The sequence below is a fragment of the Miscanthus floridulus genome, chromosome 18 (genome assembly GCF_019320115.1).
Source record: "Miscanthus floridulus cultivar M001 chromosome 18, ASM1932011v1, whole genome shotgun sequence".
NCBI lineage: Eukaryota > Viridiplantae > Streptophyta > Magnoliopsida > Poales > Poaceae > Miscanthus > Miscanthus floridulus.
The window spans coordinates 134,562,494-134,587,614 of NC_089597.1; the positions used below are offsets into that span (position 1 = coordinate 134,562,494).

Sequence of the window (25,121 nt, forward strand, 5' to 3'; positions counted from 1 at the left end):
CTTGCTCCGAAATCCTTGTCGGACTTCATTGCTCCTTCTCCTACTGATGATCTGGTACAACGCTAATCGCTATCTACCCTGGCTTTGGAAACTTTTCCTCGTAGATCCTGTCATTGCTTTATCAACCGAATCCCTAGTCAGTGCAATGGCTCTGTCCCTTGAATCTCGTTTGTTTTGTCTCCAACCCTTTCAAGTCTCTGAATATTTATCAGTCTTGATCTCATGTTGCTACTCGACAAGACCAAATCTCATGTTAATCTTTATCTAGTAATCACTTGGGTGGACACAAGACGTATATGGAAATTCGGCAACAAGTCCCCTGCTCAGTTGTCTTTGGCAATTAAGCTATGTTCTCTTGCGTTGTGTTTTGATCTTCGGATCCCCTGCTTGTTGACTCCTAACCTTGTAACTACCTTTGTTGCTATCCTTCCTTCGTATAGTGCTTGCTCCTATGTAACCCAATTTGTGCCATGTGAGATTTCTTGTGGGTTGTATGTTCAGTAATGGTGCCACGATTAGCGATCTACGGTGCCGCGACGAAACCAAGAGCCTCCTGTGGGTGCACACACAAGGCTGTGTTGCTCGACATGCGCTGGTATTGAGGTTTCTAGTCATGATCCATTGCAGAACTGCACCGATATGTTATTCTCACTTGAGCTCTTCCTTGGTTATCTCTCCTTATCATGTCAAGAGATATATATGTCGAACTAGATGCAATAGGACTTCCTTCTGGAGTAGTCCAACGGTTAACCTTTGAAGAACGGGTCACTAACAGGAACATAAACAGACTGCAAGAGGTGGTAGACAAGCGACTCTACTCGATGTGACTGTCCCAGTAATGACGTCGGTCATCTAGTGAGCAACTTATGTCCTTTTCGTTGGATCAGAAAGGTGCACCACACTTAAGGTTGAACAAGTTATTAGTCGGATGATAAAGGGACCAAGATATTATGTGCTGTAATAGGTCACCTAGTATATATGAGTTCCTGTCCAAGTTCTCAATCTTTAGGTGCATAAGGATCACGTAGACGAACCGACCTTCTTTGGTGTGACCCCTTTCTGCTGACTTCAATGGCGACCATCTGTATGCTTCGACCACAATTTTTATTATTAATAGTGAAGATTTGGAACCTTTTTAGTGTTGAGGGACAACTGATTAGTTACCAGTGGGAAAGTTAGTCTTCAGTTAGGTAACGACTAGTTGGTAACTATGAAGACCAGATCTCATAGAACGATGTTGATCAAGGAAACAACAAACCTGGCCCTGCAATGCAAGTGCTACTTCTTCTCCAAATGTGCTATCAAGTCAATTCCATCTTGGACAATCACGTATATAGTGCAAGATGTTGTATCAGCTAAGTAAAGAACTAGAGAAAGCATATCCCTAGTTTCGATCAGCATCATTGTGCCCCTAGGTACCACAAACAGATTTGTTCAAGGCTCTATTGGACGAGGTGCCAGAGAATATTCAGAAACGGTTCCTTATCTATATAGGGATGCCCTCCATGTGGAGTAATGCTTTGTGCCCTGTGAAAATAGCCCACAAGTCCAATGTTTGTGCATCGTCGAGTTGGTGTCTAAATCAACGGTTGAGGTTGTTTCCTAAGAGGCATGTAAGGAAAACCCTAGCCTCCATCCTCAGCGAGAAAGCTACCGCGGTTATAAAGGAAGAACGAGAAATCTGTCCAGATTTTGTGGCACTAAACCGGTTATCTTCAAGCCGGCGATTAGTGACTCAAACGAAGTTGGATTGACCCCAAACTTGGTGATCTCATTCTTTGCTTAGGACCCTTCAATGTCCTAAGTTGGTTTGAGTATTGGTTGAGTAAAACATCAGATTCGAGAGATATCTTGTCGGCTCGGTTGCTGTCATTTCAGAACAGAGCAGTTTTGATAGATGAATTATTTGGATGGTCAAACGGTGTCCAGTTGAGTTGAATTTTGGTGAGTAGTTAGAAGACCCATGGATCTACATGCCCACCAAAATTTGTGCATATTGGAGCAGTAGTTTGTGAGATATGAATAGAAAACAAAAGGGTACAGAATCTACAATTTTGCTGTGACTGCGATCATCCTTTGCATTAGAAGGTTGTGTTTGTAATTCATGCCAAGAAATTACAACTTGTAGGTGTATTGCTGTTAGACAACCCTCCATACCCTTGAGAAGACTAATTGCACCCCTATGTGCCTTGCTTTTGCCCTCTTAGATCAACAATGCGTCAGCAGTCAAGGTGTTCTAGAAGTCAAATTGTGCCCTTGCGATTCAAAAGTAATTGGAAATGTATCAAACCATAAATTTTTGGATTATGGTTTTTGAGATATTGACTAGCCTAAGAATGGAAGCCTCGACGTCAAATATAGTTAAAGAAGGCTGGTTTTGCTACGATGCAAGTCAACCCAACTTGCTGTGCAACTGCACCACGAAGGCAAATTGTGCTCAACCTGCTTGGTAGTGAACTAGTCCCTAGTTTTGTGATTACTTGCAACTTGTGTTGTCCTCCAAGCCTCATAAACATCCTTCTACGTCAATGGTTCTCCAATGCTGACATGCCTTTGGTACCTTATAGGTGTTTTTACCCAAGAGGGTGCATCAGATTCAACCTAGATCACTGTTGCAACTTGGATACGAAGGCTCCCTAAGGAATGGTCATCGAGAACGTTGAGCCGACAGAGTCAGCTACTACGTTTACCACTCACTCAGTAGACTCAGACCATACAATATTGTTATCAGAGAAAGAGCAATGCACACATGGAACATTATGTAGCTTTCCATCAGTTGACATCTAAGTGATTGCACCGCTACAACCAGTTTGGATATTGGTTAACTAGCTTCTCATACCCTCAAAGGGTGTTTACCCTGTCTATGATCACATCCTTTACGAAAAGTTGTGCTCAAGCCACTTTTGTAGAGAACTGCTTTTCAAACCTTGGGAACGAATATAGCACCGTTGCAAGGAATATCCGTCAACAGGCTACGGTCTAGTGCAAAGTCCATATGGTCTGTGCTATATCCACCACGGAAGTAGATGCTACAAGCATTTAGTCTATGATTGTATCGCTCTTCGTACACCGAGGACGAAGTACGTAGGACATTACTATCTTGGATTTCTCCCAAAGTAACAATACTTCATGAAGGCCAACGAAGGAAATTCTTCAGACAAAACTTACTACAAAGGACAAGTATCAGAAAGTGTCTTGACCAAATTAGCCTCTCTTATGCTTGAAGCTAGGTAGCCTAAAGCTATGGCTGATATTGGAAACTGGTAGCATGTCTCTCTTCCATAAAAGTCTTTCGTCCAGAATCTCGGGACTCGATTCTTTTAAGGGGGGAGGGCTGTAACACCCCAGGTGTTGGCCACCAATTAAGCAATGGGTTTGAGCTCAAACATGGCATATTAAGTGATGGTGAAGATGCCAAGGTCCAACCTATAGAAATGAGCCCCAACCTAAACTTGGATATTGCACCCTTGCTTTACATATAGGCCCTTTTCAAGATATATGCTTGGCTGGTGTTATGGGAATATCTTCATGTGTCTCACATCAATACCCATCTATATTGATCCATGGAAAAGTTTCATGAAGTTTGGAATCAAAAAGTCACATGAAATGATAAGTTATATCCTTGTTGGAATGATTTTACTAAGTGCTTGAATTGCACTATTAAGTGAATGAGAGCATGAGATGTCAACCAAACCTTGCAACCTTGCCAAAATGACTCTAGATGAATTCTACAACAAAAGTCATGAAAGGTTCATGTTGGGCAAATGCCAAGAAAACGCTCCAATGGATCAAAAAGGATAATTTAAGCTCCATCGTGATCCTACTTTGGTCAAAGTAGAACAGTAGGTTCTATACCAGTTTTGAGGTTGGACCTTAAATGAAAGTTGTAGTCCATATCATGTAGAACAAACTTTGTTTTTGGACCAAGAGCTAGATCAACTTGGAAATAAGTCAAACAGAGGCTCGAAGTTGGAACCTGCTGCTGATTTCAGCACTTAGAAATATTCTAAGTCTGAAATTCATCGACAACGACAAGTCGACAATGTTTGTGAATTTTTATCTTCAAAATTCATATGGTATCTCAATTGGATTCCTTAAGATGAGTTGAAGTACCTTTCATGGTGGAAACAATAAATCAAGTCTCATCAAATTTGGAGTTTATTTGGATCTTCAAAAATACTCTCCAAAAACAGCAAAAGTTACGTTGTCACTTATCGGACATTGACACGTCGGCATTCCGCGTTCTCCAAATTTTGTTAAGCAACTTGATTTGGTACCAAAACAAAAGTTGGAGTATACATGGTAGAGAAGAGCATATAAAAAGTTGGACTAAGTTTGACTCCGTTTTGGTCCTCAATTTCGAGTTTACTTAACCGTTGTGAACGCACTGACACTGTCATTTTGGGGCTTAATTAACCACTAACCTGCTGCCCTACTGGCCAGTCACCCTTAACGAATGTTGGAGAGGACTTAGAGAGCAGCCACTTTGCTTAAGGCTCCTAGAACCGAATATGCCCCGAAGATGCCTAAAACTTGGTTCTAATGTAGCCACGTCGTCGCCTGCCAGCTGCTCGGTGGAATGACTCAAAGGGCGACGCGTGCCTGTGCGTGGCGACCATGCACCGAGAACGCCCCCACCATTCCTGCGCGCTGCTGCCGCGTGGTCGGGCGCTCTGTCGCGCCCCTGCTGATATAACCGAGCGCCAGAAGCTGCCCTCGCCTCCCTCACTCGCCTCTCCCACTCACTGTCCTCCGCTCGCTCTCCCTCACGCGAACACCGAGAACGGCCATGGCCGCCGCGAGCTCGAGTTTGGCCGCCGCCGTTCTCCCACCTCCGAGCGCTTCGCAGCCCAACAGCCACCGCCACTACCTTCTCCTTGCCTTGCTCCATCTCGCGCGCATGCTCGCCCAAGCTATTGGCCTCCGGAACAACGCCGCCACCTTGCCGCACGGCTGCATGCCACCGGCGTGTGTGGCCAAGGCGCCACGGCCCACCTCTGGCCAAGCCGCGGACACAGACGGGTGCGCACGACTCCCCTGGCCATTCCACGCCACTCCACCGCCGACGACGAGCAGCCTCCGGCCGCAACAGCAAGCTCCGACGACCTCCCCTGCTCTGATTCGCGTGAGGGTCTGCGTGCAACAATTAGAAGAAAGGGGAGGGCCTAAGTGCATAACCACTGACTCATATGAATAGTGCCGTAAGGACTGGTTTGTAATTATTTTGCAGGAACTTTGGAAATTCATAGTAAATCGTAGAAAATTCGTAAAATAGTAAATGAGGACTTTTTGGAATCCTTGTGAAATTGTCTATGCAGTGGATCTATAATATGGCATGTTTTAGTTTAAATATTTTGCGGTAAAAATAGATTTGTGCAGTAAGGTTGTAATGCTAGTTGAAATTGTTATTTTTCATAACTGTAGATCTAGGGCTCTAAATGAAGTGAAATTTTTGTGGCATGCTACTCATGTGATAGTTGATATGTGGTAAAAATTTCATGAGTATTGGGTGAAGTATGAGTGAGTTATTGGTTTATCTCGCTCTCACATGAATTCTTGCTTTAGCAACTTGTTCTTTTCATAGAGGTTGCTATACATATTCAAATGGAGTAATATTTATACATTAGACTATTGAGAGTATATGTGAGCCACTGTAATTTTTGTAGAAGTTATTGTGCACTTTTGGTATATGTTCATTAAGTCACCTTGTTATCTAAAATAAATTAAGAAATGCATTAAAAGAATTTATTTGGTCATGGACACTAGGTTTTCTGGTGTTCTTTAGTTATGTGTGAAATGTTGGTAAAATTGGTTTTGCCCAATTATGAATTTGCAACATAAGTTAATAATTATTTTCTTGCCGATGTGGTTTATGGACAGATCTGGGAACTTAGCAAAGTTCTTTATGATAATGTGCTTTGTTGTGAAACTTGTTTATACAAAAGTTGTAGATAATTCATGTATCTAGCTGCTGTTAAAATTTGGTGGTATTTGGCCTTGTGGTTTGTGAGTTATGCCTGTTTAAAGTTGGGTTTCAGAAATGGCTGCTTTCTGTCAATTGTGGACTAGTTTCTGTAAATGGATATATTTGACTTAGTTAACTTGAGAATCATGCTAAGATGATTAAAGATGAATTGTAGAAAATTTCATAAGCTTTCCATAATGTCTTCTTTCAAGTCATTTGGATTGGTGTAACTCCAGTTATAGCTAAATCTTGTAGCTACTGTTTGCATGTCCAGAAATTGGCAGATTCCAATTATAGTGTTTGCTTGTATATTGTTAAGTGTGTTAGTGTAAACTATGCTTGTCTTGCTTGCTATTCTGTGATGCGTCTCATGGTACTATTCTTCATATTTATGCACTTGCATATTGCATCTCATCTAGGTACGCTAGATGCACCACGTGAAGGATGAGATGTTGGAGCCAAACCCGAAGACGGTGTTTGATGGATCTGTCCCGAAGATGGAAGGACTAAGCGAGTGCTAGGATCTGAGATGTCACCAGGACGGTGCAAGCTAACCGAACTAACTTGTGTCGGATCCCAGGCAAGCCCCGGAGCATTTTAAGCCTCCCAATATTTTACAAATGATTACTTAAGTACTTATGATTGATGCATTAGGTTATAAGAGTTGATTGGAACCACTTGATGCATACAAATTCCTTGTCCAGATATTACACCTTTAACCGGTATAGGTCCAGGATCGAATATATGCTTAGCCATGCTTAGACCGATAGAAGTCGGGTGATATCCTGTCACCTGCGAGATATAGGTGGATACCGGAGCACGGTTGGCTATATTTGCTATCGTGGAACAGAACCATGGGGTAAAAAAAATCGAGACCGAGCGGGATGTCGATAGCAAAGCAACAAGACGTGGAGGTCTTGGGTGTGGATCTATCCCCGTCCGTGTCGATTAAGGACCGTACCGTTGTTGGCGCTTCTGACAAGATTGAACGCATGCCTCTCACTTAGCTGGCCGGATAACTCGTTCCGACCGCGAAGCCGAGTAATTCAACTCAGGCCGGGACCCGTTCTGTTGTGCGCTCCTTCCGGGGGACGATCAGACTGAGCCCAAGGGCAGGCTAGGCCTGAACGTCCTGGCATCTGGTGTCCCAGATTGTGCGGCGCGGTACGGACCCACGAAATGTGTACCTGAGTTGTACCAAAGGTGACCTAAGGTGACCGTTGATCTGGTCTGCCTGGGTTTGTGTTAGGAATAAATTCCCAGCTGGTTGAAATCGATTCGAATCGCCGTCTCTCCCGGATAGTGAGAAACTTGGCTAGTCCCAACATCGTAGTAATTGGATTATGGAATGTGATGGTTCGAATAAACATGGAATTACTATACCTGCTATGGTTACTATTGTATGCTCTAAAAAGATATACCACATGTTTAGCACAGGATAGTTGCTAATCTAGAGATGGATAGTTCTAATTAACTTGATGACAAAATTATAATTGTATAATTGAGTTAATCGCTTTTTATGCAAAATATTATCAAGCTACCTCCACTTATAAAGCCTTGCATACTCCTTGGAGTCAATTTTATTTCTGGTTATGACGGGTAAGTCTAGCTGAGTACATTCGAGTACTCAGGGTTTATCCCACCATGTTGCAGGTGAGGTTTCGGCCTGCTGAAGATGGTGGCTAACCGCCGGTGGGCTCGGTGACTCTATATTCACTTCTCATCTACATGCTTTTATCCGAGGATGTCACTTATGCTAGCAATGTATTTGGAACTCATATTAATGAAATCCTTCGAAAGCAATGTTGTTTTCACTAAAAGGTTTTGAAATCCAAACTTGTATTATTATTTATGAACCTATTTGTAATATTATTTCCGCTGCAACTCTGCGTATGTGATGTGTATTTGCTTAATCACGCGATCTTGGTTGTGATGTTGATTTACCGAGGTCCTGCGTGACACTCGACGGACTACCGGGTTTATATAAGTGAGAGTATGCACGTGTCAACGTGCTAAGCGGGGACAGCCGTACTTGATCTTGTATAAATTGGGCGGTTCTGTCACACCCATGCGCGTGCCCGTCGTGCTGTAAAAGAAGAAATAAGTGTGAGGGGTTAGATGTAAAAGAAGATGCCACGATGTCATGCCACATCAGCCAGAAATCGCTGACGGAGCAGTATGGACCTATGGTGCACTAGATAACAAGTTAGGTGACCTATAAATGCATTTTTTAAGTTTATGGACCTAAGTGGTACACCATGACAAGTTCATGGACCCCTGGTGTATTTAACTCCACTTTAAAATACTGATAAACTTTCTCTCCTTGTCAATTGCAGGTCAAATTGACTGGCACACCTTCGGGAATTCGCAGAATCGGCTAGCCCTAAGTTGAAGCCAAACGGATCTACAGTCTTGCTCTATCAAGCAGATCCTTTTGGCTTGCTGTATGCCAGGCGCAGCGACACGTTTTTGCGCCGACGGAACACTATGTGGCATCTAGTAGTGTCGGCAAGTTTCTTTCGATTAGGCCATGTGTGCTCTCGCCAACTGGTTTCTTGCGAGTTATACAAATGAAATATGTGCCATAGCACTAGCACAATCATAAAAAAACTCCTTGAGAAAAATGACAATGCATGAGGCGTGATTTGAAGAGAAAAAGAAGATCAGTAAGTAAACACCACTGGTGTTGGTACAAGCCTACAAGACACAAGGTACATTTCATACATACAGCCATCGGCTGCTCCACATTTATTCAGAAATGAATAGCACAGGGAGATACAAATTGCCAAATTAAGTTTCATAGTGCTTCATTTTTTTTTTACTTCGTCTACAGCTTCAGAAGTCAAATCATTTGAAGGAACAAAGTTTAATCAGAATGCATGCCAACACAAATGGAAACCTATGGTGACTTTATTTGTCCTCCGTGTTGCAGTTTATTCATCATCCTTCATACAGCTCTTGCAGCATCTCTTCCAGCTCCTGGGGAGTGAATTTTGGGTTGGTAACCTTGCTATCCTCTATGTATTTTGTATAGCCTGGAATGATATTTTCGGTGACAGCTTTGCGCAGCCTTTTCCTAAGCTCGGGATCTGGGACCTTCCACAGCTTTTGGGTAGTGTAGGTTTTCTGAAATTCAGACTCGAACTTGGACAGTGGGGAGTGGTTTCTCCCCAGGCAGAGTGGTGTATGATTGGACAAGCATGACAACATCGGTGCCCAAGATACCTGTATATACCTCTCTATATAGTGCCCAAGCTCATCTTTGCGAGTGACGATTTCTACATCGACTTTGGTATAAGCAGAGAGAGTAGAGTATTTGAGGTTCTCCCGTATGAAGTTTGAGTTGTTGAGGAGGAATAATAAGCCGAGGCCTTTATCTAGGAATAATTGTGACTTGGTGATGAGTTTTTCTTCAAGACAAGAAACCATCTCTGTGATGAGGCTGATGAAAGGTGGTGCCTCTCCAAGTCCAGTCTGAGGCACATACTTACCAAGGCTAGCTGCTTGGGATACTAATGGAGTAACTGTGGACTCATTGCCTAGCAAGTTGTTGATGTGGTCCATTACTGAATAAGTGGCCATGAGAATATCTGATGATCGTTGTGGAGTCTGAGTATCCATTGCCTTAATGACACCAGTCCTAATCTCCTCCAATGCGCTCCATATGGCCTCAAACGCCCAGCCCTGCTTTTCTGACAAGAGGCTCACCATCTCGTTCTTTATCTTTTCAACTTGTGCAGAGGCTGTCGAATGGAATTGCAATTTGATCCCCAGTAACGCCATGGACAGAGCACCATGTAAATGGAGACACGGAATGATATCACAGAGGTGTCCTAACCCATGTATAGAAAGAGATTTACTAAACTTGACATCAACAAAAAGGAGCATTTTCGACATGGCTTTTTGGAAAAACAGTCCGAACTGTACTGGATCCAGACTAGTAGCTTGTTTCCCGCTCTCTACCTCTTCCTCACTGATACCAGGCATGCCCACAAAGCCATGACCATGGTCGGGAAAGAAAGACGCCGTGAGACAAAAGGTTTCCATGATTTTTTCGAGAGCTTTGATCCAGCTCCATGTAGGAATAGGATGCTCACCATCTCTACCTCGTGTAGGATGCTCGACATCGAGTTGGAGAACCCAGCTGACGCCCAGCTCCGAGAACCACCTTTCCAGGGCACTCATGCCACCGCCGCCGCCTAAGATGCTGCGATTCTCTGACGGCCCACGGAAGAATTCCTGAACCAGGCCTTCAATGCGCTTCATCCTCATCTCCTTCAACAGTTCCTCGGCTGCTTTGCCGGGCTTCTTGATTTGTTGAGCAAACTCGGCATCCTTTTTGACGGCTTCAATCCCGGACGTGCCCACCCTGAGCTCCAAGTCCAATTGCAACAAGGCCGACTCCACAGAGATACTAGAGGAGTGGCGAGAGGCGCTCCCGCTAGATGTGTAGGCGGTTGAGACGATGGTACCTGATCTGGAGCTGCTGCTAATGGTGGAGGAACTGGATCCGGCCTTCTCCCCGTGGTGCCGGTAGCTCCAAGAAGGCCCCCGGCCGCCATCCCTGCCCGCCGCCTCCATGCCAAGCTACAAGCTACAACTGCAGGAGAGGGCGTTTGCGTTTGGAACTTTGCTTTGGATTGAAGAGAGAACGTGGTAGATGATATGATAGTGTCGCCTTTTCAAAGCTTTGGGCCAGGATTCCATCCCCTCCCCCGTGAACCATCCACGAAGGAACGCGCGTGGCAGTTTCGAGCGGGCCAGGACACGCTTCCACGTGCGCCGTAGCTCAAGGTCTAGGGGCTGGTGATGCAGCATCCATAAGGTTTCTAATACAAAATTGTTCATTAGCTTTTTATTATTATTCTAAAAATGACCAGCCCAAAAGTAAAGCTGCTGCACTAGCCCACAATGTCTCATGCGGTAGCAGGCAAGGTAATCAAGTTGGATCTTTCCTCATCGTCAATTAAAAGGGGCCAAAAAACTGAAGGTCTCGTTTGGCGCGGTTCAGTTTTACTAATGAAGATGTTTATTTGTTTCAAACAACTCATGAAGCTTGTGGTGAAGCTGTGCCAAAAATGACCTAAGTCGAGCCGAGTGAAAACAAAATTGCTGATGTCATCGCACGTGCAAAAAATTAGATACTTAAAAATGCTAGGGCTTCCAGATTAAATACCGATTTAACTATTGTATTTATTCAATAATAACTTTTAAACAGTATCCTACTTAAATATATCTATATCTGGAAGACATTTCATAGGAGAACCATTTTTCTAATAAAGGTAGAACATTTTTTTATTATATTGAGAGGGACAATGTTCTAGGGTTCACAAGAAAATTGTTTTACCTCATTGAGAAAAATGTTTCAGGCTTGAGAGAATAATTTTCTGGGTTCACAATAAAATGTTCCAAGTTCAGGACAAAATGTTGCAGCTTAATGCGAATAATGTTGTAGCTTTAGAAAAAAATGTTCTCGCCAAATTTTACACATCCTGACCCACTATTTCACCATTTCAAAGTTAATAATACAATGCTTAGTCACAATGTAACATGAATTTGAAGTAAAGTATTAACCACACTTTACACATTACTTACATTGTATTTATACAATGATTAAAGAGGCATATAGCACCAGTCATGAACACCCTCGTGATCGGGGTTAACTGCATCTCATCATCATAGAAATAGCTCTTCTGGTAGTTGCATAAAAGTTGCACAAAACAATGTTTTGTTGGCTGAGAGAGAGAAGCAGAAAAGGACTGCTAGTGCACAGGCCACAGCTGTAACCATGATTAGGCAGGTAACCCCGATCAGGCGGAAGGCGCGCTGATCGCCGCGCCGTTCCTGCGGACGCGTCTCTTTTTTTTTTCTTGTCGTGCTGTAGGCGCGTTTTTTTTAACATTAAACGCGTTTTTGGGAGGGCGCTACGGCGCGCGCGGGTGAAGCGCGTGAGCAGCGCCGTGTGCGCAGGGAAACGCGTCTTTGAGCAGCGTGGGGGGAGGACGTGTACAGTAATTTTTGTGGTTTAGTTCCAAAAATTTTCATCCCAAATTATCCCATCAAATCTTGCGGCACATGCATAGAGTATTAAATATAGACAAAAAAAAAATTAATTGCACAGTTTGGTTGGAAATCGCGAGACGAATGTTTTAAGACTAATTAGTCCATGATTAGCCATACGTGCTACAGTAACTAACATGCCCTAATGATGGATTAGTTAGGCTTAATAAATTCGTCTCGTAGTTTCTAGGCAAGCTATGTAATTAGTTTTTTTTATTAGTATCCGAAAACCCCTTCCGACATCCCAAAACATCCGATGTGACATCCAAAAATTTTTATTTCACGAACTAAACACACCCTAAATACAGGCATATGAACAGCGGCCGAAGCGCGGAGGAGCCAGGGATTCCTGGGCTCTTAAAGAGAGTAGTTATAGTGAAGGAATCCTGCCTGTGGTCCATCGTTACGATTGATTTTAGTCAAGTGTTGGTGGTCCTCGTCATTGTTTTCTCAAGACCGTATTCTGTAACTGTTGAAGTATAACTGAAATCCTCACATCTCTCCATCAACTTGATCTCTTAGGTTAAACTGGTCGATGCATGAACTTAATATAATACTAGGGCTAAAGGTCTCGAGTTCGAATCCTAACAAGATAATTAAATAAAACAATCCTATCACCACGGTTGATGCCAGAGGGCTGCATGTGAATTGCTTGCTCTCTATTTCACATAATGAGGCTGGAGGGAGCTTCCACGTAAGAATGGTCGTTGAAGTATAAGTGAATTATTCATTTTTTTTCATCACCTTAGGTTTTTTAGTTGAACTCATCAGCTCATATAATTTAATAGTAATGCCAAGCTGGTCGGCTGGCATGCAGCTAGTTATATATATCTAGGGCATTTTGTTATTGAATAAGCGTACTAACAGAGACATCCACTATCAGAGTGTGCGAAGTAACTAATTTGTAAGGACTCCGATGACTCACGAGTCATGAAAAGGAACCCAGAACGGCTTCAGTGCACATGTGTCATCCTCCGGAGAAGAAGGTGCCTTAGGCCTAGTTCGTTTGCTTGGGTTCTGTTCCTGGCCCTGAAACTTTTCAGGCCTGGATACGGTGGATCCAGGTGTGTCACTCATTCTAGGTCCGGATACACAACCACGAATTAATTGTCACGGAGCTGGTGCAACTACCGTTCGTTTCAGCCAGGAATGATTACATGGTTCCGTTCCTGTTTAGCTGCTTTTTACAGCCACTACCACTGCAGGCTGTGGCTGTTTTTCTTCCCTATAGATTAAAAGCGGCATTGTGATTGTAAAGAGCAGCTCAACAGGGTCAACAATTACAACTTGACATACACCATGTTCGCTTGTTGGTTTCAGCCAGTCCAAACCAGCCAGCTAACAGTATTTTTCTCTCACAACAAACCAGCACCAGCCAGCCCAAATCAGTCCAGAAACCAACCAGCGAACAAACACTTGTTTGACAGCAACTTGATAGTATACATTAGCAGCTTGTTTGACAGCAACTTGACAGTAAACATTTATCTACATGCATGAAAAGCAAGGGACTGAAATGATGGAGAAGTAGCAGACAAGTAGCAAACAAAAATAGAGTCTTGATCAATAAGCATCATCCTTTCAGTCTTGATCAAGACAAAATAGAGTTTGAACTGGCAGAAGCACAAATCTCTCATAGAAGTTACAAGAATTCTAGGTTATCTAGTGATGTTGATATATGTGAAGACCATAGACCTTAGACCTCCTGCACACTCAAGCCTGGTAGACAAAAAGTTCAACATCAGTTCCAGTGGCATGACAATAGTATTTGGATTCATAATCAAGAACAGTGACAAATCAAATTAGCCCTAGCTCCTAACCAAAATAGGATTAGTCCTGCTGATAATAGTATAAATTATACTATAAGATCTCGCAAAAAAATCCAAAATATAGAACTGCAATTAAAATTGGTTGACATGCAGTAAGAAGATCAGCATATTGCATATTGGTTAAGTGAAAAAAATGGCATATTGGTTGAGAAGTGAAAAAACTGAAATTTTTTGACAGTGAATGGAAATGTCACAGCTAAATTTTCTGCAATGGACAATTATGATTCAGTAACAATACAAGATGGATCAGCGTAAGCGAATCCAATAATTTCTATATTCAGAGAAAATACTGAAATCCCAAGACAAGCTATAAAAGAGTATGAACGGAGCCTAAAATTGCTTCCATTATTCTGCGCTCCTATTTATAGGGCTTCAGATTAGTCCTGACCAAACAAAGTATACTTTTTTTCTCAAACATATGTCAGCACACTACCCACACTACCAACAGGGACTCCATGAGTGAAGCGACCTTGTGCGGAGACAACCATTAATAGTGTGCTATTTCAAAAGTTCATGCATCTGCAAAGTAGAGGAGGCAACAGGATAAGACAGATAAAAATGCTGCAAAGCTTCTTGTGATTTTTGTTTTGGTTTCATCAGTACACTGCCCACTTTCCTTTCTCCTCTATCTTTCTATCTCTGTAATTGCTTTGCTTGTCTAGAAGAGAATAAAGCAAGCCCAGATCCCAAGAATCACCTAACTAGTCCACTCAACTACTCCCAAATTACAAAGAAAAAGTAGTGATCAAAAGTGTATGCATAACGCAAGGAATCTATACTAGTATGTACATGTATTTAAGTCTGAAAGTAGCAAGCGTGTACTGTTGTTTAGAACTAACAACTATATAGTAGTACTCGATGCCAAATTGAAGAGCTCACTTGAGCAACGAAAGGAACTTAAACAGTTCCAGGCAGATAGGTGTAGCTACAATACAAACAGCAGAGAAATAAGACAAGGACGAGTGAATTCACATTACAAGTAGCATTTTGAAATCATGTAAACTGTATGACTAAACTGCACTACTGCAAAACTAAACTACTGACAAAGAAACTAACAGCCAATTGAAAGCATGTAAAGAAACAACTACCAGCCAATTGAAAGCATGTAAAGAAACAACTACCCTGCCGCTAGTAACCAGCCACTGAACTACACTTTATTGGGAGATAATAAAGTGTATCCTGATGGCAGCATGTAATCATATGAGGAACCATTGTCCATTATAAGGATAAATAGTCATAAATAAGGACTTCCCTTGTGCTAAGTCCGACACTCAAATCTAAGTGGATAAGATCAATCAAGGGCTGTACAATATTCACACCTGAAAAAAAAGTGTACGTACTGCATCAAAATGGGAGGTACAGCTTGGATGAAATTGTGGCCATGTCCATGTACCATGTTGATATCCAGTAACTCGTGGGCTTACTCTAAGGCCCCAATTAAAATAGTCAAGGTTATATTACATTACATGCATTCAACAATTAACTGACTTATCCAATTTTGTGCTGAATACGTTCTGCTGAACTCACTTTGTAAAAGATAGTAGATTGTTTATAAGGAACAAGTAAACTGAAGCCCAACAAATTTCTGAGCTAGCAGGGTAACACTCGAGACAATTGCATGCAATTTGGCGCAATGCAAACAGCTTTGGAAGGTGATATTTTTTTATTGGAAAAAAAACATCGTAACCTCTGCCACTAGCGCCAAGGTCTCGATTCAACCTGCAGGTGCAGTAACTGAAAGGAGAAAAAATAAAACTCTACTTGCGGCGAAGCAGTACTACGAATGCAGATCACTAGACGCAAGACAATGCTAAAACTGTGGGTTCGTCTTCTTCAGATCTTAGGGGAAGCGAACCACGAAATGCAAGGAGGCAGGCAGTACCAGCAGCTCAAATAGTCAAATTTCGGGCAGGCAAGGAGCTTGTGGAGAGAGATGACCTTTCCTGTTGCTGTCCCGTCCCGTCCCTTCTCCCATATAAACAACCTTCAAGAATATTTTTAGGCGAGCAGAAGAAAGCAGAGCCACATGCTTTGCATTGCACACACACACACTAGTACTAGTACTTGGGGTAATTACAGAGGAGAGGAGGATACGTAGAAAACAAAGCAGACAGCCGTACGAGCGTTCTCATGTCAAAGTTCTCCAGATCGAAGAACTGAAGAACACAACTCTGTCACCTAGGCCAAATTGGAGTAGGATAGATCGGCGCCCACTTCTAACCCCCACGGACGGATCATCATCATCACCACCATCCTATTACCAGGACTCTCAACTAGAACTGGAGACAAGATCAAAGAACCCTAGAGGAGGGAGAGAGGACGAGGACGAAGGGGAGAGCGAGGGAATCACCGGTGAGAAGGACAAGGAAGGGGGGAGGATGTAGGGTCGCGGTCGCCTCGCGCCGCCCCGCTGTCACCTCTGCTATGTCGTCGTGTGCTCTCGTGTTCGCGTCGTGGTGACAGGGAGCCAGCACCGATCCGGAGGGTAGGAGGTCAGGGTTCGTTCGGGCCGTGGAGACAGGGAAAAGAGAAGGCAGTTTTTGGTTCCGGGCCAGCCTGAAACGAATGCACATTCTACTTCCCATTCAGATTGGAAACGGGCCGCAGAAAACCACCCGGAACAGGCTAATCCAGAAAAAACGAACGAGGCCTTAAGGGAGCAATGACCCTAATTAGAGTTAGTGTGATCTTGTGGTTGAATGACAAAATGTACATGCTGTGTGGGGGTGGGGGAGCTAGGTGGCGCGGACCGGACTGGCTAGTGCAAGCAGTCCGGACAAGCGCAAATGCTTGTTGGTCTCTATTTGTGCTTCACCCAAGCGTTGGTTTCGTCTCTACTTTACTGCAAAGGAGCGCATTCCCAACCATGCATATAAGTCGCAGAAGCTATATAGTCAACAAAAATTAGGCTGCACCTAGCCGTAATAAGTTAAAATATTAGAATGAATGGGGAGGGGCCACATAGCAGTCATATGCTAAACTTTTTTTTATGCCTCATAAATAACTGAGTACAACTATAGTACGTATTTGTTCATATGCTTTAGAGACAATGGTTATGACGGTCTTCAGAAAGTTTGGTTGGAGTTTTCGGAATCGAATTGAAGCTTAGTCCTAGTTCTTTTTCCCAAGCCTGTAGTCGTTCATCCTGGTTGGGCTGAACTTTGTTGCTTTTATTTCCTCTCTCTTGGATGTAAGAGTTGAGGCTTACGGCTTTGAATTGTGTTCGATTCTCAGCTGTGTACCGTCCCAGGATGGTAGAGGCTGGAACCTAGTTCCGTTATCTAAAAAAATTGTTCATATGCTTACACACCACCTTAACCCAACATAAGCACGCACACTCACACTCACACACATTCTTATAGACCTACAACTACACACAAGCAATCCGTAGGTGATGGAACCATACCATTAGAGGCTCCGTACCTCACAATCCTAATGTAAATACCAAGCAAGGGCACATGCAGGTCCAACATGGGGCAGGGGAGCTCGAGCTCGATCCCTCATTTATACCTTGTGAGCCCCCCTTGGGAGGGGGGGGGGGGGGGGGGGGGGGGGGGGGGGGGGGGGGGGGGGGGGCAGAGGTAGAGGTCGGCGTTCTGGATGTTGAAGAAGACATGGGAGGGGGCGGTGTGAATTGGGCTGGATGTGTTGGAGTGCACAATTCATTCAAGATCGAAACGGATGTACTAATCAAAAAGCGTGTGTTGAGCTAAATATGATGAGGACAAAAGATATTATGTCTGCTATAACTAAAGGGATTTGCTCATATAATAGATCAAGTTAGTGTTATTGTATCAAGGTTGGCATTGCCTTGTTCGTTTTGATGCTATTGGCTGCTATTATTATTATTAATAATCTGAAAAAAATGTTAATGATTTGATAGGTTGCAAGTTCTAAACATGTAAAGAAAAAATATATAAAGATCACATATATTACATCAGGCATGCAGGTCCCTCCTCCACCTCCGCCAACGGCACCAGAATTTTACCCTAAGCTGACTAGTATAGTGCCCATGCTAACGACATGGCTTCATTTTAGAGACGCACATAAAAACAACAAAGGACAATATTTTTTTCATAGTTCAACTTTCACACAATTGTATATGACCATGTATATAATCCAAAAAACACTTATGCATAACAAGGCATAATAAAGTTATGTTTCGCCTTAACCATCTAATTTACAATCTGCCTAAGACCTTAAGTAGGCAGGGCGCCATTCGAGTAAACAGGGATATTGCGGCGCTGTTGAAGTAAACAGGGCAAGATCCATGAACAAAATAAACAATGCCTAATCATTGGATAGCAGTCACATGTTCTAAACACCATATTCTTATACCACGGAAGATTTCCCGAAGATAGTGCACCTGGTTGATCCGGTGCATTTGAAAGTGCACTTGATTCAGCCTTTCGCCGAGCACGTTACTCACGCTTCCTTTTATTCCTCTTCGCCCTTTCCTCATTGGTTTCTTGAGCCCTTATCCTGGCGTGGTACTCACGTTGTTTCCTATTCGTTTCCTCTCGCGCATTGTTCTTCACGGCAAGCTGTTGACATGGTGGTGTTTATATACATGGTGTTGTATATATATATCTTGTGGTAATATGTGTGTATGCATGTACCTAGAGTATGTATGTTTGTTATACATTGTTATACATTGCTAAGCGCAGTGCGTCCCTCTCCTGGCGTCCCCATTTTTTCGTCGAGGGCTGGTAATTCATAGAATAGGCACCGGTGAAACAAAATACTGAATTCTGAGTTAGCCATCAAAATTACCAAACTTCAAAACTCTCACTGCAATTTTTAGAGCTATCAAGGCTCTTGTTCTGCATATACTCTCTACAGAACATTGCCTAGCTGTGCTACTAATCAAGATTGCAGGGTGCAAGAGATAGAGGCAAACTGCACATGTATCATTTATTGATCCCAAGGTCTAAAAGTTACAGCTAACTTTCAAAATACTTATTAGGTCCCAAATTAACTTGCAACACACAAGCGGAACATAAATGTATGATCTATCTATCTTATATATAAATCATATAATCTGAAAACTTTTATAATGCCTCAGCCCAAATGCTAAAGTGATATGCAAAGAAATAATGAGTTCGAAAATCTAACAACAGATGGAAACCACAACTAAATAATGAGTTTGAAAAAAAGCTAGAAGAACCATCTATATTCTAATGACTCCTCCTTTTAAAATTACTCAAGACACTGAATAGTTAACAATCAAAATAATGAGAATTACTATTACATAGTACAAGCCCCGTTGCAGGCAATTAGCTGTGTAGAAATGACTTCCAGGAATCTAGTTGCAGACATGTATTACAACAGAGTACAGATTCAGAGATCAGAGAAGTATGTTTATTTGATTTGATAGCGTTGCCGTTGCAAAGCTTGCAAAGTCATCATGTCTGCATCCTTTTTCATATATAGTGCATGAGCGTGTAAAGATGAGATATATTTAAATTTCACATAAAAACGAACAGAGTTATGGATGTCAACACTTATTAATTCAGTTGGACTTTGGATCGAACCTATGCTGCTGGAGATCAATCTTGATGTACCTAGGTGACCTCTGCTTTTTTGCTGTCAAAAAGCAAACATTAAAACAGAGAAAGGGCTAACCAATTTGTGTCTTTAATACAAAAGATTTTTTTTTTCAAAAAATTGACATCAGATTTGACAGTGTGTCATTTCACTTGCTACTATCAGTGCCAATGCAACATTTCTTTTTGAAAAAGGAATGATTTATTCATTTGTTATATTGATCATAATGCATGATGAGGTACAGAGTTCAGCAAACATACCACTTTGTGCTTCCTGATAATTCTCATGGAGCTTCTTTCTTCAGGGTTATTTTACCCAACAGGATTATTGAAGAATAGGAAAAAAAAAGAAATCTCTTCTTAAAAAATCATGAGCCAAAGTGAACACCTTGTATCTCAGTACCACAGAGCCTTTTTTATACGGGTTACCACATCCTGGCAGAACTGTGAATTGACAACCTGGGAGAAACAGGAAAGTAAGAGGAATCCCATGTGATATTATCCCAAGCAAAGAATGCTGGTTCAGTTTTGCACTAAGACACGACATGCTCCAAGCAATATATTTAATACTGTTGAGTGCAAACTAACCAGTAAGAAAAGTTCAGAATTCTAGCCCAGCAGCGAAGCCAGTTCCAGTTGTATCCTGTCAAAACATGAAAGTTCCAAAGCTCTCTCATGGTAGTCAGCATGCTCATCGTGCTGCATAAAAATAAGTGAGGAAAGGTATACAAACAAAATTCATGTCAGGGAGATTTCCAACTCCTAGCTGACTACATACTGTGTTTTTGCCTAGCTTGGGCAGACTGCCGCTGGTTGGGGGATCTCGCTGCTCATATCAACTTGAGCTCTGGCACCTCGTTGCTATATATCTGGAGGAAGAAAATAAACAAAAACAGAGCTTGACACATCATTGTAGCTGCAATACACACGCAAGGTTAAGAAACTGTAAAAGAAATGTTTTTCTCAACCGAGTGATACAAATAAGCACAGGTCACTGATCATAATTTTGACAAACAAATTCAAAAGGTTTCACGAAAATTTCTTCGATCAATCCGTGGACACCAGACAACAACTTACAAGTGGTAACCCAATCACACAAACAAAATTAAGAAAGAAGACGATATTGATTAGGTTCTCGTGCGAAACGCGGCAGAACACAGCTGTTGAGAAGTCGACACAGCTTCAGATCCTAATAACTGCTGCTCCTAATTTGCCTCTCCCATCCATCCTAATAACTCAAGGGAGGGGATATGGTCGACGATTTATCGGCTAGATTGGACGCAAAACTTGCAGGATTAACGGAACTGATCCCGATTCTGGCACGAAAGTGAAGCAAAATCGAAATGGGATGGGAGAGGCAGGCAACCAAACCTGGGACGAGCACCCGCGAGGCTGCGATGGAGCCCACGCGCGCCCGCGAGGCCCCCCATCGGTGCCGCGCCACACGCCGTCGCCATCCCGCTTGCTGCCCCTCAGCTTCCCTGGCCTGACTGGTGGGAGGCGGACAACTGGCCTGGACTGCCCTGCTAGCGGCCGACGGCCTGCCGTCCTATGCCGGCGCCCGTGGTGCCCTCCCCAGGGGCGAGCGCACGCCGGGGCCGCCGCTGGTGCTCTTCTTTTTGCGTTTCCTGCTCCGTATGCGAATGAGAGAGAGAGAGGGAAGGGGCAGGGGGCGGCCTGGCGGCGTGGGGAGGGCGCGGGGTGAGAAATCTAGTATCCCACGTGGAATCGTGGCCATCGAATTTAGTTAAGGTGTTTGATTAGTCTTTAATTTTAATGGTGTCGAATTCGTGTGTGCATTTTTATAGGTGCGCAATGGCTGGGGCTCTCAGCGGGGGACGTTTTTGTGGGAGGACCTAGTATAATTTCGACTGGTCCATTATAGTAGAGATTATGGAATAGTTGTAGTTCCCGTATCGTAAGAGCAACTCTAAGTGAATGGCTATTGCCTTCCGTAAAACCCGTTTTGACGATTTTAGTCGATAAAAGTTCCCCAACAGATTTTCTTTCTCGCTCTCCAATTTTCCTCGTCCGCTATACCGTCAAATGCGCTCGCCATCCGTGCGCTTTCTCATGTCTGCCTTTTTCTTCGACTATTGTATTCGGTAATCGCTGGCCTGCCACTCAGCCCACCTAGGAGCATGCACGCACGGAAGCAGAAGGCCATGTTCGCTTGTCTGAAACTTGGCTAAAAACACTGTTCTGGCTGAAATGTTGTGAGAGAAAAACACTGTTCTAGCTGAAAAAAGAAGCCAAACGAGCCGGATTTAAGGTCAGCCGAACAGGGCCAAATGGTTAAACAATCAACGACGTGGCATGTTCAAAACATACAGGACCGGCATTAGAGAATCTGTTGGAGTAAGTATAGATTTTGAAGAGCTAAATTGATTTGGCGACTCATTTTCTCTACTTTTCAATAGCTAAATTTAACTAGTCTTTTGGAGATGCTCTAAGGAATGTTATCTTTCCTCAGTTTATATTTGTTAGAGTTTGTTACATAATCCTTCCTGACATCCTCTTGAAAACTATCGTAGAGAATTGAGCCAATCAAATGGCTCTATGATTCACTATGGCTCTTCTTAGATCGAGTTGAGCCATTCAATGATGTCACAAATGTATCCCGTAATGGATTGATTTCGAGCTCCATATCTAGAGGCGGCTGGTCTTCCAAACCGCCACTAAAAATCGATTTCTAGAGACACACATGTAGGCCTCTACAACCATTTCTAGCCGTATCTAAAGATTGTTTTCGTAGCGGTGAAAGTTGTTTGAGAAAATGGCATCCAAAACATGCTTATACTTAAATGTGGTCATATATTTCAAATTTTTTCTGCACGCTGAGTAAACCACACCTACCACCATCCCATATACACTTTCGTCCTCGCTTCGCATAAAAAGATTAACCTGGGGATGGTGGGTTGAACTCTAGATGCCTTATATGTTGGTCTAACCCACCTTTTAACTACCAAGGTGGGAGTAAACCCTCAATAATATCTCATTAACATGCACATGGGCCAAATTCCAAACTGGGCCTGATGTTATAGTACATGTTGACAATGAGGTGTTTCTAGTGATTTTGTCAACCTTAATGTCTACTAGCTCAGTCTTTTTGAGGTGCTCATAAGGATACAAGTGTGTGTATATGAGTATGTTCTTGATGGGCGCCAGTTTTCTCAAGCGCAAGCTAACTAGGCATAGCTCAGCTGATTAGTTCTCTTGTGGTGGAATCTGTTCATCCAAGTTTAAAATTATTGACTTGAGACAAGCGCTCACATTGAATTTAATGGTAGTATTCTTTTAGTGTTATGCTAGGAGATATGTCCATCTACAATGATGTATCTATATTAACTTCGTCAGTCTCAAGGTCCACGAGCAGGGGCGAAGCCATGAATTATACATTAGGAGGCCACAATTAAATTAAAGAGATTTGTTGTAGGCCAATTCCTTCACTAGTAGAAAACAGACCTTTTATCCGAGGCAAAAATGGGCTCTAGTCCCGGCATTTTTTGCGCCCGGGACTAGAGAGACCTTTAGTCCCGGTTGGTGTCTCCAACCGGGACTAAAGGTCCCTGCCCAACGGCTAAAAGTCCTCAAACCTTTAGTCCCGGTTGGTAACACCAACCGGGACTAAAGGTAGACCCTTTAGTCCCGGTTGGTAACACCAACCCGGACTAAAGGACCTTTAGTCCCGGTTGGTGTTACGCACCGGGACTAAAGGTCCCCCGATGGGTTAGTTCATCTGTTCAGGTTTTTTTGGTGCAATATGGCTACCAGGTTAGTTACGATGTAGCTACTCCTATTTTTCTAGATTTATTCTAATATTTGAAGATTTAATAATGTTTCATTTGTCTCGTGGTAGGTGACTATGTCTGCCGACAATGAAGCGTACGCGGTGACTCATGAATATGGAAATCTATCAGCTTAGTATTTTGGAGGTGTTCATAGTGCATTAGGATATGTTTTGGTTTATAGGGGTGAGCTTGTGTGCATATATGCGAGCGTTGCATCTGTACTACGATTTCCAATAAAAAAGAATGTACATATAATAATAGTGTTGTTCAATAAGCTTGATGATGATAAGGTATTGATGACCGAATTCTTATTACTATTTAAGTACGCATTCAACAAAATCTAAAATATACTAATAAAATGTAAGTATTTAGTAAAGCCTAAAATTTCGTTAAATATGTCTTAATATGGTTTTTTTTAGATAAAGGAAAGAGTATCCGGCTTCATCCCCATTAAAGAGGAATCAGGGCAATTATTACACCCCAACAATATTCATGACACACTAAGAAAATATGACAGAATAAATTCAAGACCTAATTCTAAATAATGAAGGCCATCCCAAGGACGCAAAGAGGCTCAATGCTGCGGTCTCCAAAGTACGACAGGCCCCCCCACATGAACGCTTGTCGATCTTCACACTGTTGCAATTAGGCCCAACAAATATGTCTTAATATGGTAGACAAACAAATTTAGATGAATCAAACTATGTGTCTGTGTGATTTGTTATCTAGAAGACATCAATAAATATATATGGCAAGAATACATGTTTTTTAAAAGGAAAGGAATATATGTCATCTTAGTACGAGTATATGTTCTCGAGGAGTACCAATTTTTTCAAGCGCGCTATTTCATCATTTGAGCAGAACACGCTACGCTTAGGTAACACCGATCATCATTAGACATTGGTCTTGTTTCGTGCGGCTTAGCAGGGAATCAATGAGAAGGGCCCTGGGACCTCGGCCCAGAAACGAAAACTACAGGGCCTCTTCGACAGGCCCATGACTTGTCTAAGCCTTTTGGCTGCTGCCTCCCACCATAGCCCACCAACCACTGAACCACAAGATGATATTTCCTTTCCCGTCGCCTCTTCTTATATATGGCCAAATGGGCCAGGCACGATGGGCCGGTACAGGCTCGACCCGAAAAAGCACGACATTAGCACGGCCCGAGCACGGTGTCTATAGTGCTAGGGCCGACACGGACACGATCTAGGGCCATGCCTGGGCTGCATGTCCGGCCCACAGTGCTGGCACGGGCACGGTTAATGGACCGGTACGATGGTGGCCCAATTATTCTCAATCGTTGGATTGAATGGCAGCAGTTCTGGGCGTTGGATTAAATTTGACCTAGGTATAAAAGCAAGTCTCTCTCGTTCTTTCCCTTCCGGCCGCCATTTCTTTCAATCGAGTAGTCCTGAGCCCCGGCCGCAAACCTGTGTGAGCTGTGACTGTGAGTCTGTGACTGCAAGTCAACGGCTATCGTCTGAGCATCCATCAGGAGATTGGTATCTGCAGATCTGCAGTTGCCAGGGCTAGCTAGATTAAGGCCATGTTTAGATGGGCACCGAATCGGCGCCGCCCGATTTGCTGCTGCTACTGTAGCTACAGTAATGGTTTGTTTTTATTTGGTAATAATTGTCCTATCGTTGACTAATTAGACTCAAAACGTTCGTCTCGTAAAGTACAACTAAACTGTGCAATTAGTTTTTGATTTCGTCAACATTTAGTACTCCATGCATGTACCGTAAATTTGATGTGACGGGGAATCTTCTTTTTGCATAGTGCCAAATTCTGGAATTTGGGGCAACTAAACATGGCCTAAGCTTAAGCTTACCATGGAGGTGAAGAGCAGGGATGGCGGCGGCGAGCAGACAGTATCCAGCTCATCCTCAGGTACCATTGTCTCAACCACCTACTGCTGCACATCTATCGGTAG

General features: G+C 43.0%; 1 long non-coding RNA gene across 1 annotated transcript; it reads right to left on the reverse strand.

Annotated features, from left to right (window-relative positions):
* Window positions 1-19,631: 19,631 nt before the first annotated feature.
* On the reverse strand, window positions 19,632-20,313 carry LOC136519767 (uncharacterized). Its single transcript, XR_010775046.1, has 3 exons — window positions 20,176-20,313; window positions 19,986-20,040; window positions 19,632-19,856 (listed from the first exon to the last, which is right to left on the reverse strand). It is a non-coding gene; the product is annotated as an uncharacterized lncRNA (long non-coding RNA).
* Between the last annotated feature and the right edge of the window lie 4,808 nt (window positions 20,314-25,121).